Source organism: Podarcis cretensis (genome assembly GCF_951804945.1).
Source record: "Podarcis cretensis genome assembly, chromosome: 15".
Taxonomy (NCBI): Eukaryota; Metazoa; Chordata; class Lepidosauria; order Squamata; family Lacertidae; genus Podarcis; species Podarcis cretensis.
Genome location: NC_137185.1, coordinates 8,135,397 through 8,150,815, shown reverse-complemented (window position 1 = coordinate 8,150,815; position 15,419 = coordinate 8,135,397). Strand labels below are relative to the sequence as shown.

Sequence of the window (15,419 nt, the reverse complement as noted above, 5' to 3'; positions counted from 1 at the left end):
ATTCACTAAACTGAAATGTGTATTCATTCCACTGTAAAATACCCTCCCCTGTATTTAACCCCTTCATCTCCTTGCTTGCTACTCTGAGAGACCTTTCTCTCCTCTTTGGATGTTAAAATGCCTAGTCATGTGGAAATGAAATATATTCCTGCATGCTGCCCTCCTCCCTAAGCTCTGTTTAATTTTTAAATACTCCCCTTTATTGCTGCAACATAAAGGAGAAATTTTTAGACTATGGAGAGAAGTGAATGTGACATTCTGTTCCGTATTAAAAGTTAATTTAGGGCAGGATTGAAAGTCAGGACATGGTCCTGTCTCTGTTGCTTCCCCTTCTTGTCATATAATTGACCCCTTCTGCGAGATTGCAGTTCTACCATGGAGGGCTAAGGACATCGGGGCACCTGCAGCAAGAACAGGAGATGCCGTTCATTACGGGCATGAACTTTATCTGCTTGGGAGGGTAAGCCCAGAGATCTTGTCCTGATTGGGGCTTGTCTTCATTTGTCCTCCGTGTTGCACTTTGGCACACCTGTGCAACCGTCTCCTGCACTGCTTGGCATTTTGGCCTTGCTTTGCACAAAAAACAAAGCCGGCACACCACCTTCTTCTTCATTCTCTTCTCTCTGTACTCTTAAGACAAGCGCTGCTGCATCAGACAAATGGTCCACACATCCCTCTTCCAGGACGGCTCTTGTCCCTCAGCACCTTGTTTTCAGAGATACACTGTCTGTGAACATGGAGGCTCTGTTTAGCCAAAATGGATGAAGCCTGAGAATTCTTCTTCTTCCTGAAGAATTCCCTTTTACAGCCTTCTGTAGGTAACTAAGGTGCGTGTGCGTACCCCATCCACTTGGATTTAAGGAAAGGGCCATGCACATATTTGCATGCAGAAGGTCTTAGGTTCAATCAAGAGCATCTCCAGGTAGGTATTGGGCAGACCCTGCTGGGAAACCTGGAGAGATGCTGCCAGTCAGTGTAAACAGTATTGGTCTCACTCGGCATAAGCCAACTCCCTGTGAAAACGAGGAGCTTAGCACAGAGTTTGCCAGTGTGGTAGCTGAGGGTACACATGTCCATTGCTTTAGCTGAGATTACTCCATTGCAGAGGGTTGAACACAGGGTCTCTCCCCTCTAAAAAAGATTTAGGTTTGAAAGAAGCATTGCATTATAACCAGTAGGGGAAATTTGTTTTGTGTACAGTGGCAGTGGGGTGTGTGTGTGTTCCCCATGACCTCTGATTTGCAAATGTGCCCATGACTCTACAAAGTTTCCCTCCTCTTCTTGCTGGCTGCTAATAAAAGTTTTTTATAGTTTTGACCCTGCCTTCCAGAAAAGGTGTTAACTCCTCTGCTGGCCACGAACACCCCAACTGCCAGCTGCCTCTCCCCTTCAGAAAAGGCATATTATGGGTCATCCTGGCAGATGTAAGAAGAGTCCTGCTGGATTAGGCCAGGGGCATATCCTGTCCTCAAAGTGGCCAACCAGATTCCTGCAAGCAGGACTTGAGCACAACAGCACTCTCCCCTCCTGCCATTTCTGCCAGCTGGTATTCAGAAGCATTACTGCCTCTTCAGTCTTTGATGTTTCAACATAGTTATGCTGAAATGATGGTTCCTTGGAGAGTGTTACCAGGTTCTGTATTGTTTCGTTCAGTATGACTGTAAATCCATTTTGTACCGTATGATACAAGATGAAGCCATTCCTGTACCTGCAAGGCCAAAATACATTATTTTTAGGAACTTGCTGAAACACATTATTGGTTTGGAGAGGTTTAGATTACCTCAGCAGTAAACTTTGTATGGTATTCTTTTTTAAAAAAAACAACCAACAAACCGCACATACCTTTGATGGCACTTTTTTGCAGGCAGCCAACTCCTCTGTTTTTTTTAGCAAAGGATTATGTATGTTAAACCCTACATAAATATACCAGCAGGTTACTACTTGTTGGAAGTGCAATATCTGGCATCAACTAGTTTTTAATCTAAGGGTTAATTCTGTTAACTGTGAAGTCAGCTACCCAAGAGTGGCCTGATCTTTGCCAAGGTAGTGCACCCTCTGATTGGCTATGTAGTTCTGAGGGAGTTGTCCTCTGTATGATTAGTTGTATGTCTCCCTGCTTTGTTCAAGGCCTGAACTAAAAGACATAACTTTTCTGTTCCTTTCTTGTCAAATTAGACACTCTTTTTTGTTCAGTCTGCTTAGTGAAGTGTTATCAGGTATTTTCTCTCTGGACTCCAGCTGCATTACTTAAGTGACTTCGCTAACATTGCTGCCAGTGGTAAAATGCTTTGTTTTGTTTTAAATTTATTCTCGGAAGTAACTACAACTGCACCTGCTTCAGGGCACGTCGTGGCTTTCCTTCAACGAACTTTGCAGATAAATACGACACAGTTTACCAGCCCACGCACTTGCCTTGCCAGCATGTCCTGGAGGAATAATTATCCCGCGAGTGACTAAGGGTGTGAAGGTAGATGCATAATTCAAAGGGTAGCCGCTGTAGAGTCTTCACAACCAATGTGAGCACAGCTTTGCAACCTGGGTTACAAGCAGGTGCACCCCCTCCTTCTGCAGTGAAGCACTTAGAAATCCCCCTTTGCTAAAGTGATGTGTCAGTCCTCAAGTCTTGTTTCTGCAGGAACAGAGGAAGTGGTCTCATGCTGAGTCAGACCATTGGTTCATCTTAGTGTTGTCTACACTGACAGACAGCAGCTTTGCAGGATTTCAGGCGGGGCTCTCTCCCAGTACTTCCTGGCAATGCCAGGAATTGAACCCCAGACCCCCTGCATGTAAAGCAGACGCTCCAGCAGGGAGAGAGCAACCTTCCTATTGCCATTCAGCCTTCTTTAATTTTAAAGCCGCACGTTTGCACTTGCATCTTATTTATTTATTTATTAGAGCACCTGCACTTTACCTTCTAGCAGGAATGCACCACTTGGCGTGGCTTTGCAATTTGATAAAAGTTGCAGTTTCATAAAAATGGAACAAAGCAATTACAAAAGGAAAGGGGTCAGCAGTTTAAAAAATCCCATAGAAATGAATACATTTATGCTGTAACTTAGAAGAAAAAAGACATTTTAACATTTGCCTAATTGCTCTGGAGATCGTAGCAGAGTGGAGGAAGAGAAGCAACCTGGTCATGCCAGGGGGGTGGCCAAGAAGCCCCCACCTCTGCCTGAAACTCCAAAAAGCCTCTGCCAGTTAGTGTGGAATAATGTTCTGGTTTTGTATATGGCTTAAGGCATGTGTAGTCATTCCCTCTGCCCCACTGAATAGTTTTGTTTTTTCCTGCTTGCTTGAGACTGCAAAACTAGGGTGGTGTGAATGGGTTATCCAGGATCTGGTGGGCTGCACCCGGCTTGGGGTATTACAGGTTGCCAAGCGTTGAACCTGGGCCCTTCTGCATGCATAGCATGCGCCCCACCATTTAGCTACAGCCCTGCATTTTTACATTGCTGTTCCACCATTGCATTTTTATGAAGAGATGTGGGGTAAGGGTGAAGGCAAGCCAGTTTTCTTGGGGAGGGCGGGGAGAGAGAGAAAAAAATCAGGCATAATTTTTGCCATAACTGTGGAAACGTGGCTAGATCAAACACAGCAGGTGGCGAAGGAACTCAATCTGGGCAAAGCAGCGGTGCTTTCAGCGCAATCAAAGTTAAGTGCAGAAATTTAATTAAATGGAAGCAAAGCTGGCTGAAACTTTCTAGAAGCAGAAGTGCATTGTCAGATTCGACAATTATTTCAAGGAGCACAATCTGCAGATGGTGTCTAATTGATAAATTAAGGTTCTTGGGCTCTAATCTGCCGCTGTATGTGTTAAGGCTTGTGTGTTGTTTTCTTCGAAATCTTTATCCTTTAAGTCGGCATCTGTCTTGGGGAAAACAGTTTTGGATCAAAACCTGGTGCCCTGATCCACATTTGCAGCTCTGCATGAGCAGGGGGCTGGGGGACATGCATCAGGCCAGGGCATAGCAACATACTTGGCTATTCCCGTGGAGATGGAACCCATGAGGACCTCCAGTGTGTAGCCTTTCGCAAGCTTAGCTGCGCATCCAAGGTTCTGCTCCATGTCCTCCTGACGTCTGAATTTTGGCAGACAGATATGAGAAGCTGAGGGCATCTGTGGTCTCTGATTCTCTCCCTAGGGAGGCCCACCGGGCTTCTTAATTGCTCAGTTTTCACTGTATGGTGAAAGCCTTTTATTATTATTATTATTTTTTTAGGAAGGCCTTTGGAGAATTTGGCAAGCTGACTGTCTGGTATTACTGCTACACTTTCTTCACTGCTTGGCTTATTTGGGTTACATTGATGTGTTGGCTTTAAAGAAGGTGCATTGGTTTGTTGGATACCTTGCTTTGTTTCAGTTTCTGTTAGCTGCCTTGGCTTTCTTCAGCATCAAAGACAGGATATAAATATGTTGTTATTATTAGTGGGTTTAAGCCATAGCGGCATTTGCGTAAATGATAATAACAATGAAAATAAGAATAATACTTCTGGCATTGGTGTTAGTATTTGTGCATTGAGTGCTTAAGGGTCCATTGCTGTTTTGACACCTGTGCACCCAATTCTGCATGTGGATGTGTTTGGCCCTGCAGAGCCAGCATCTTCCATGCAACCTACTTAAAAAGTGATCAGAACACTTAAAAAGAAAAATGCCCCAGTGAATCTCAGGTATTGTTTTATGTGTTTGTTTGGGATTCTCCTCTCTACCATTCAAATACTATAGGAACTGTCTGCAAGCTTCCCCCCCCCCCCATACCTGCCATACATTCAAAGCACAGATAGGCCATTGGCTTGATCCAACGGGTTATCTAGTCCAGCAGTGGCCACCCGTTAGGCACTTGCGGGGAACCCGTTAGCAGGATCCGAGCACAGGAGCATTCTCCCCTATGTGGTTTCCAGCATCTGGCCTTCAGAAGCATTACAGTGGTACCTCGGGTTAAGAACTTAATTCGTTCTGGAGGTCCGTTCTTAACCTGAAACTGTTCTTAACCTGAGGTACCACTTTAGCCAATGGGGCCTCCTGCTGCCACCGCAGCACAATTTCTGTTCTCATCCTGAAGCAAAGTTCTTAACCTGAGGTACTGTTTCTGGGTTAGCGGAGTCTGTAACCTGAAGCATCTATAACCTGAAGTGTCTGTAACCCGAGGTACCACTGTACTGCCTCCAACCAAGGAGACACAGAGCATGGCCTCCATGGCGAGTAGTCATGGATAACCTTATCTTCCATGAATTTTGTCTTTTAAAGCCATCCAGGTTGGTGGCCATCACTGCCTCCTTGTCTTCCTCCTCCTGCCCCATAGCTCCCCATCCACCCCACACATCTGGAATGCTTGTAATGTCTAGCTCTGTTTATGACACCCAAGAAATACTTAAAAAACAACAACAACTGACAGACACAGCTCAGTTCAGTAAAAATGAGTAACGCATATATTTATGCTTTTACAAGTGTCCATAAGGCCAGAAGAAGAGGGTGTGTCTATGGGGGAGCGGGGGAGAGAGGGAGATTATGCAGAGCGGGGGAATTAGACGCTCTGTGTGGGAGAGTGAGGAAGTCCTGGGAACAGAGGCAAGCAAAAAGTCCCAGACATCATAATCAGGCCACAAGGGCACTGGGCAGAGTGGACGGGAGTAAAGGAGGGAGAAATTAAGGTATATGGAAGGTCAAGTAAAAAGAGAGGAGTGGAGAGAACAAGGAATTGTGCCCGTTAACCATGTTCCTGAATTATTGTGCTGGAGAAGCAATCATCACACTTCATTCATCCAATACCGGCTCCTCCCACCCTGTCACCAGCTATTACAGCATTGCTCACCCCCACTTTCTCCATGATGTGTAACAAACTTTATGAATGATATATAGAGGCGACTGCGGGGATGAAAGCATTGAGCAGCACTTCAGGCAAGTTTGTTCTGGCAGGATGCCGTTAATCTCAAAAACCACCTATTTATTATGGTGGCTAACAAAACAGAAATTTCAAACTATTGCAGGAAACTGTTTTGGTTTCTGGTGAAAATGGCGCCCGTCATAGAGCTTTGAGGCGCTCAGTTGTTCCTAAGACCTGTCAAAGTTGGTCCGTGGGGTAGGGCTTCTAGAACTGAGAGCGTGGGAACCTCTGGCCCTCCAGATGTTGCTGCACTCCAGCTCCCATCAGCTGCAGCCATCCTGGCCCTATGGTCAGGGATGATGATGGGAGCTGCGGCCAAGCATCACCTGCAGGGCTAGAGGAACCATTCTCCTAAAGGCAGTATGCAATTGCAAATATTTGCAGTTACAGGAAGTGGAGAGCGGGAGGCTGTTGGCTTCATTCCCGGTTTCTGGGCATCCCAGAGGCATCTGGTTGGCTGCTGTGAGAAACAGGACCCTGGGCTAGATGGGCCATATATCTTGTGATCCATTGTTGTCCAACAGCAGGTCTCTAACAGGGTTCATGCTCTACCATGCTGGCTGAGATAATTTTCACTGGAGATGCCAGGGATTGAGCCTTGTGCCTGTAGAGCATTTGACCTTCCGCAGAGCTAAATCATATTAGCATATGTGTATCATGGTGCCTTATATTATTCAACTGCACCATTGGGGCAATTGGGTAGGCGTTCAGGGCCCAGCAGAATGAGCAGGAAGGCCCTCATAGGACTGACATACCACATTTTGATCTTGGTGAAGCATTGTGTTTCATGCCGTCCAATGCAGGGGCTTCCATTAAGTCCATTAAGTCTAAAATTACCTAAGTGCAACACTACTCCTGCTGGACCTGATCATTGGTCCTTAGGCTCAGGTTGGTCTCATCTTGGCTAGCACCTGTCTCCAGAGTCTTTGGCAGGGATACTTCCCGAGATCTTCATAACTTTGCTGGGGATGGAGCCAGGGACCATCGACGTATAGAAAGGTGTCCTTCCTTCCTCTCTCTCCAACCTAAAACTGCAAATGGATATCTGTCTGAGATTATGTTCATATGGAGTGTGAGATGGGTGGGGATGAAGACCTGGCTGGAGGCGATGCCCCTTAACTTTTTTTATTATTTATCATTGCTAACAATAGCCTTTGTGTTTTTATATTTTTAGTTCAAACGTACAACAGTGTCCTCCTCCTTATCTTTCTCATTCCCCCACCCACCCACCCTCCATTTTTCTTCGTTCCCTCCCTCAGGTCTAAATATATCCAACCAGTCAATCAAGTCTGGCAGGCATCAGTGCTATAGCTGTCAGCTTGAGTTAGCTCTGGCTGAGCTAAACTCCTGGCTTGTTTTCTGAGCCTGGAAATGTATTCGAACAGTGGGATGGAAAATGAGACTTGCAAATAAAGTACATTCTAGTCGTGGGTCCTTCTATATCTATACAGAAAGAGTGACACAGCTATATTTTTTTTAAGCTGTGCCTCACCCCCTTCCTGTGTTTTCCCTTAGAAATAATAAAATACCCACTGAAGTCTATGACTGCTTGCTTAGTGAACACAGACGTGCTTGGATTTTCATTAATCTGGCTTTTCTTTCTGCTTCTGCCACCCTGCATTGGCATAAACAAACAGTAGAAAAAAGTGGAAAATTAAATAATGCCATGTTGAAGACCTTGCAACGGAGGTGGAGGATTAAAAATGATTCTGCTTAGATCTTGCATTCTCTTGTGTTTTATTATCCCTATGCAAGGAGAAACAAGAGGGTAGCAAAAGAGGGAAGGCATTATTATTTGTTTTTGTTGTCGTTACTACGGCCTGTTCCCATGTAGGAACAACTCCCCCCCCTTTCAATGCTGGCTGTGTGATGGCATAGCTATTTCTGGTGCAACCTGTCAGGGTAGAAGAGACTGGCTTTCCGGCTAGAGTAACAGCAAGAACAGATGGGGTGGACGACAAGATTTCTGTGGTGGCGTTTTGGGTTCCAAAGCTTCCTTAGTGGGGGATTTTACAGTGTTTCTTTAAATTTATTTTACTGTTTTGCAATGGGCATGGTGTTGCACTTTCCGTAACAGCCAGCCTGAACCGCATGAGAGCAGCAGGAAACTTTTTAGTGGGGAGGAACGGTTTCACCCAGCGCTGAAATGGAGCAGCCCCTGGGAAGTGCATCTCCTGTTTTCTGTTTACCGCAGAGCCTGGCTGATAATATCTGGGGATGTGCCTGGCACCGCCGTGGGAATTCAGTGTTGCAGGAAGCTGCCTGTTTTGAGGCTCTGTGAATAATGGCACTCGAGGGCAATGGATGCTGTAGGTGCCACTTGGCACGATTCGAGAATTTGAGTTGTCTTTTTTTTACCCAGTTCTGGTGTTAAGGGGGTGGGGAGAGCTGTGACTGGTGGAAATGCAATAGCTAGGGGTGGGGGGAGAACTGCTTTGTTGGGAGCTGGAGGAATATAGAACCGTAGAGTTGGAAGAGTCACAAATAATCATCTAGTCCAACCCTCCAATGCAGGATAGTCAGGAGTCCCTGAATTTTTGACAGTGAGAGTTGGCTGGAGACTTGCTTGGACCTTTACCTCTCTCCCCACCCAAGCTGTTTTAGACAGAAGAGAGTTGGGTGTCTTAAATGTTGCTGCTGTGGTATAGGGTGTTGCCCCACGTGCTCACTCCCTCTTTGCTTGTTTTTTTGTTTTTCCTCTTTCCAAAAAAATTGACTCTACCTGCTACATTGAGAGAGATCTGGAGACTCAGCTTTTTTTTTTGAGAGGCAGATTAACGTGTTGGCTCCTTGTTACGAAGGTTACATTTCTTCCAGTACAAACAACTCCCCACTTCTGCTCAATCTACTTGCACATGACAGCGCACACACGTAGTGCTGGGAACCCGGAGGTGACGAGTGGCAAGCCAGAAAACCCTCCCCAGAGCCCAAAGAGGATGTCCCCTTCGGGCTCCGGGGAGGGTTTCCTTGCGAGCCACAAGGACTCTCCAGGGCATAAGTGGAGAGTCACCACACAACTCTCAATGCCGGTTGGCGGAGATCATAGAGTTCTCTTGCTCTCATATCCGGCTTCCAGGATTGCTTCCATTCTGATGCCGAGGGTGCAAAGCATGGGGTGAAGACTTGAAGCCAGGGTAGTCTTCCTTTTCTTCTCAGAGGTGGAGAGGTGAGGGTGGTGGCATCTCTCCTGTCATAGCTAATTCTTGGGATAAAACCAAGTGCTCACTCTTCTCTGTCTGTCAATGAACTTAATTACCCGCCCCCAATTAAATAATGTCTGCCATAATGTGCTTATACCATACTAAACTCATATTAATGTATAGGATCCACTTTCAAATTCCAAAACATAACAGGGAGACACTGTCTCCTCACCAACCTTGTTTGGGCAGAGTTTATAAGTTTTAATATCCCTGGTGTGGCCCAGATTTTCAACAACTATTGAGAAGTTATTGGTACAGTACTTCCTTCTTTTTCCAGTTATAGCTAATACATATTCTTGAGGCTGCTAGAAGAGAGATAACAATTTCTTGGTCTTCCTTTAAAATTATGCTTCTTATATGACCAAAAAAGGATCTCTCACAGACCTAATGGAAATTTCTCTATCTATCCATCCATTTTTATCTATTATGTGTGTGATTATATGTTTGCACATATATGAGACAGAAAATGTCCAAAATCCATTGACTATTGACGCTCACATGTGAATGTCTGAAAAATCAGACGTTGTCACCTAAATGTCACAGTCAAAACATTTGCTGGTATATGTCTGAAAAGTGAGGAAATAGATATATCTAATTTCAGAATCCATCTGGGATTGTCAGCGTTCACATGGGAACGTCAACATTCATCAGAGTTTGGGCATTCACTGTAACATTAAGAGGGGGGGAAATCACATACATAACCATGGAGTGTCTGTTTTCCTCAAAAGTTCACCAACAAGGTGTCATTTTAAAACGTGAGAAGTATTGACATCGGAAGAGGAGGCTGGAGTTTGCATATGTTGCTCATGGACCATGAAATTCAGTTTCTAAAGTCTGAAAAGCTTTGCGAGCCCTAAGTCAGGGCCAGAAAGCCTCTTTATGACATCAGTAAAACGAAAGCTTCCAAGATACTGCCAGTATTTTAATAACCCAAATCTTTTTAATATTCCATGTTACATCCACACTGGGAGTACTTGGTAGACTTTTGGCTGCTCCATCTTGAAAAGTATATTGTTAAGCATTTCTGCCACTGTCTTGATATGTAAACCCTATATTTTGTGGTTGTATTTTTTCATTTGAAGTTTCAAAAGGGTATTATCATCATTATCACCATCAACAACATCATCCCACCCTAGGACCTTAGAGTTCAGAGCAGGTTAATGATGGTGATGGTGAAGATGATGATGAAAGGCAGTTTTAAAGTCTTTAGGGAATAAATATATATAAAAATAAAAAGCTAGAAGTAGTTCCGGAAAGAAATTGGATCGCCTTGAAGCTATGCCCATTTTCTTGGGAGTAAATCTAATTGAGCTCAGCGGGATTACTTCTGAGCAGAGGATTGCAGTGTGAATGGGGAACAGGAGAGAGGTTTATTAAAGCTATGCATGGTGTAGAGAGAGAAGCTCTCCCCACCTTCCATCTGTCTAATGATGCCAGAGCTCATCCGGATGAAGATTCGGGGCAGACGAGAGAAGCTGTTTATTGACACAGTGAACAGGGCTGGATTAACCATTATTCTAAAATGGCTGTAGCCCGAGGCCCTAAGCTCTCCAGCTCAGCCAGAAATTCCTTGGGTGAACTTAAGCCAGTCACACTCTCTTAGCTTTACTTACCGTTGGGAGGATAAGGGGGAAGCAGAATGAGTCCACCTTGAGTCATTTGGAGGATTGACATTCAGCCAAAGCCAGGAAAACAAGAAAGAAGTTTGGTGATTTTGCATTTTGTTTGACTTCATGATTTTTCTTCTTGCAATATATGATACATGGGATTTAGGCCATTCCCGCCTGTTGGCTTTCAGACCTCACACCTTTAATCCAGGCCTAAAAGTGTGTAGTTTAATTGACTGGAATTTGCTGTTAAATTATGCAGGGTCAAACCCACATCACACATTTAAAATCTTTTACATGAACGGTGAGGGTGTGGCCACGGTGCTGGCAGGGACTGGCGGGAGTTGTAGCCCCAGACATTTGGAGGGCACCAGGTTGGGCTTAGATTGCATTAAAATGGGGCAAATTCATGGAGGAGGAGAGAGATCTGTTGATGGGTAGCAGCTATGGTAGCTAAATGGAGTCTCTCTCTCTCTGAAAGTCAGTTTTATTTTCATTTATACCCCACATTTTTCTTCCCAAGGAGCTCAATCAAGGCTGAAGTGGTTCTCCTCATTTCATCCCCACATCAGTCAACCCTGTGAGGTATGTTAGGCTGAGAGGGAGCGTGCCTGGCCCAAGGTCACCCAGGAAGCTTCATCCCAGAATAGGGATGTGAACCCTGGTCTCCCAGGGCCTAGTCCAACACTCTTAACTACTACATCTTAGTGGTTTACAGTAGCTGAGGCAGGGGGCATTGCCTTCATGCCCTGCTATATCCTTAGGAAAACAGGAAGTTGCCTTATACAGTGTTACCTCGGGTTACATACGCTTCAGGTTACATACGCTTCAGGTTACAGACTCCGCTAACCCAGAAATAGTACCTCGGGTTAAGAACTTTGCTTCAGGATGAGAACAGAAATTGTGCTCCGGCAGTGCAGCGGCAGTAGGAGGCCCCATTAGCTAAAGTGGTGCTTCAGGTTAAGAACAGTTTCAGGTTAAGAACGGACCTCCGGAACGAATTAAGTACTTAACCCGAGGTACCACTGTACTGAATCAGACCATCTAGCTTAGTACTGTCTATACTGACTGGCAGCTGCCCTCCAGGGTTTCAGGGCAGGGGACTGGAGATACCACTGAGGACTGAACTGGAGACGTTCTGCAAGCAAAGCAGATACACTTACTTGGGCCATAGTCCTTCCTCTTAGTCTTGAAGCACTGAGTGGTTGAACATTTGGGAAGCTGGCTGCTGGACTAGATAGGACTTTTTTGTGATCCAGCAGGGATCTTACCAGAGCAGCCGAGCCAACAGAACTGAGAGAGGCTGTGGCAGTTCTTCAATCTCAGGCCTACCCTTGCCTATGCAGAAAAAATGTGCAAGAAACATTTTGGGGGAAGTGGCTGATAATTATTCTTTCTTTCCTCTGTTCCATTATCCCCTCTTGCTGCTGCTGTCCTTGGGTTTATCTTTTGGGAGAGTTCTTATTAGAAGCTCTCTCCCGTTAACTGGGGAAGAATGAAAACAAATGCATGTTGGCTCTTTATTCTCTGAAAATCAAAGTGCCAAGATTCTTTTGAACTGCTCAGATGAAAGGCGCTATGGAAATGCAAAATACCATTTAGAATGTTTATTGGCAGCCATAGGGGGGCGTTCATGCTGAAGGTTGGGCTTCATGCTTTCATAAGTATCTGCAATTCGGATGTAGGATTAGACAAATCCATGGAGGCTATCAATGGCAACTAGTCATGATGGCTATGCTTTGCCTACATGGCTGCAGGCAGTAATGCTTCAGAATATCCGTTGCTGGAAACGGGTAGCAGACGAGAGTGCTGTTGCACTTGGGTCCTTCATGCAAACTTCCCACTTGAGGCATCCAGTTGGCCACTGTGACAACAGGATGCTGGACCAGATGGGCCATTGGCCTGATCCAGACAGGCTCTTATGTTCTTATAATGTCCTGAATTGACCTGACCAGTCCCAGTGCAAATACTGAGTCCATGCAAGTCTGTTATTTAAATTGTGTGGGTGTCAGGGCTCTGACAAGTGTGTGGTGGAGGGAAGGGGGCCAGTGACTGACCCAGCGATTTAAGGGGTTTGGTGCCACCCATGCAGCAGGAGCCGGGTGGAGGGGGGAGAGGAAGGGTTGGAGCATTAGGATGGAGGTGGGGGCTCAGGACATGTTGGAAGTGGAGGAAGACTCTGTTCAGGCGAGGAGCAGGCCAGTCAAATCTACGCCATCCCCACTGTCTCCTGGAGCCAGGGGGGGATTGAAGAGGAAAGATCAGCAACAACTTCATGCAAGAGAAGTGTCAGGTTATGTGAGCACACTCTGGAATATGAGGGTACATAAGCCTAGGAGCAGGGCATGGTCCCACTGCTGCTTCCATCACTCCATAGGGCATGAACCTGGAAAAGTTAAGGTCAGCTAAGTGGGTGCTAAAGGCTTGTGTCCGTCCAGAGCACCTTAGGAGCTGCCATAAGTGCATGCATTTGTCAATAAAGAATTTACCACCAGCCAGTTGCCTTCCTTGGCTAGGTGGGTGCAGGACAACAGAAAGTCTAGGTGAGCTGACAAGACTCCCCACTGGGGACATTCAGCCCAAAACACGTGGAAGGCCGTGAGAACACTTCCCCCTAAATCATGCAAGGCAGAATTTGCAAGGGATGCTGCCTTCCATCATCTAGGTTCTAAGCTATGGCTAGTACAAGACATGGCTTGGTGTGATGTTTGTCTTAACCCATTGCCTTGGCCCAAAGGTGGAGAACTTCTGGCGCTACAGATGTTGCTGGACTCCCAACTCCCATCAACCCAGGCAGCATAAAAGGGCTGAAACACAGCAATGATATCCGCACAACCACACATTCGCCCCGGCCCTGAGAGAATGATGACTCCTCTAAGTCCATCTGCTGAGTTCAGGGTAGAAGTGTAATTTGAACCAGGCGCAAGGGTCAATGCAGCTCAGCCTTTTAGCTGCTCTGCAGCACTGTGCTCTCTGTTGCAGTTGGAGTGGAGAAAACTGGTATGTAGTTTTTAACAATTGCCAAAGCAGACAAAAGACCAAATGTTACCTTGTGTACACAGCTGCCGCAGTATCTCTTTATATACATATTCTCTTAAACAAAATGTTGCCTTGGGAGGTTCCTCCTCCTTACATCTATTAATATGTTTTCATCTTCTCTTAATGAGCAGTATGGCTCTTAATTTTATGTTAGCTTTTTTAGGGCAATATTTGGCATGGTTTCTTAAGTTTGTCGAATACCCCATTTGAGCAGCAACATTAACTATGGAACACTGAGGGCTTGCAACTTGACTAAAAAACAAAATAAAATCTGTCTGAGATGTGTTTTTCCCACCCTCTTAGCAAACATACAAGATGCAGACCACTTTACTGAATATTATTAAGCAATCAACAAATATTTTCAGCAAATAAATAAACACCATGTTGTATTTGTATGCATCCTTGAGCATTTTAATGCTCTAAATTGGCCTTTGACAACCTGGTACATTCCAGTTGTTTCGGATGACAGCTAGAGTTCAGAAACATCTTGAGGGCACCAGGTTGGAGAATACTGTCCTAAATAAATAAAAGTCAGGCACAATATTAAATACCTTTTCTTTAAAGGGTATGGGTTTGCCATTTGATTGTTTGTTTTTTAAATGCTAGATCACATCTTGGGATTTTTTCCAGATTTTTTTAGTCTTACCTTTTTCTCCCTCCTCCCCCTTTCCCCTGTACAGATGAGCCCTGAAAAGCGTCTTTATTCAGTTTGACTGTTGCTATTATGTGGCTAGGCATTCAATAATAGTTGTGATTTATGATATGTGTGTGGCCTTTGTTGTTCTTTCTTCTGCCATCTATCAGAGAGGGAGAAGCCTGGCTTGATAATTCTTGGCAAATAGCTTTTTCAGTTTAGAATGTCAGCTGTCACGCTGTCGGGAGAGGTTATTTCTCGTGTGTGTGTGTGTGTGTGTGTATGTGTATGTGTATATATATATATATATATATATATATATATATATATATATATATATGGCAGTGATCCTGTTTCTTTACTGTGGCTGGTTGATAAGGAGTACTTGCTGTGCTTCCTGGAAAAGTGTGTTGTACGGTAACCCCGCTTGGAGGATGTGCTTTTAAAGCTCAACTGGAATTGTGCTTCCAGTGGTGTAATATCACTCTATTCAGGTAGGATAGAGCCCTTGTTCACGAAGGCCACATCGGCACTACACATTTAAATACCTCTTCTACCACTTGTAAGAGTCATGCTGTCCCTGCCCCAGCAAAGGATCCTGGGAAGTGTATTTTGTTAAGGGTGCTGAGAGATGTTAGATGTTAGAGAACCTTTCAACAACAACAACAGCAACAACAACTTGTTGCTGGTAACCCCAGCCACTCTGGGCAGTTTCTAACATGAAGAGACAAAACAAAACATCAAACGTTAGCAGGGCTGCCTTCAGATATCTACCGAAAGTTGTATAATTGTTTAACTCTTTGACATCTGATGGGAGGGCATTCCACAGGGTGGGTACCACTACCAAGAAGGCCCTCTGCCTGGTTCCCTGTAACTTCACTTCTCACAATGATGGAACCTCCAGAAGGCCCTTGGAACTTGGACCTCACTATCCAGGTTGAATGACGTGGGCTGAAATGCACCTATACAAATACTGAAATAGTTATGGATGAATGCAATTAATATTGTATGCAAACATTTTAAAAATAAAATATTTAATGAAATGCTCCTTCAGTTA

At 44.9% G+C, this 15,419-nt stretch overlaps 1 protein-coding gene and 1 long non-coding RNA gene across 41 annotated transcripts in view; one reads left to right on the top strand and one right to left on the bottom strand.

The window, feature by feature from the left end:
• Nucleotides 1–15,419, top strand: part of MSI2 (musashi RNA binding protein 2) — a 413,369-nt gene that overhangs the window by 98,716 nt on the left and 299,234 nt on the right. The gene's annotated exons all lie outside the window — the stretch shown is intronic.
• On the bottom strand, nt 5,479–9,886 carry LOC307204507. Its single transcript, XR_013833720.1, has 3 exons — nt 9,780–9,886; nt 7,416–7,497; nt 5,479–6,913 (listed from the first exon to the last, which is right to left on the bottom strand). It is a non-coding gene; the product is annotated as an uncharacterized lncRNA (long non-coding RNA).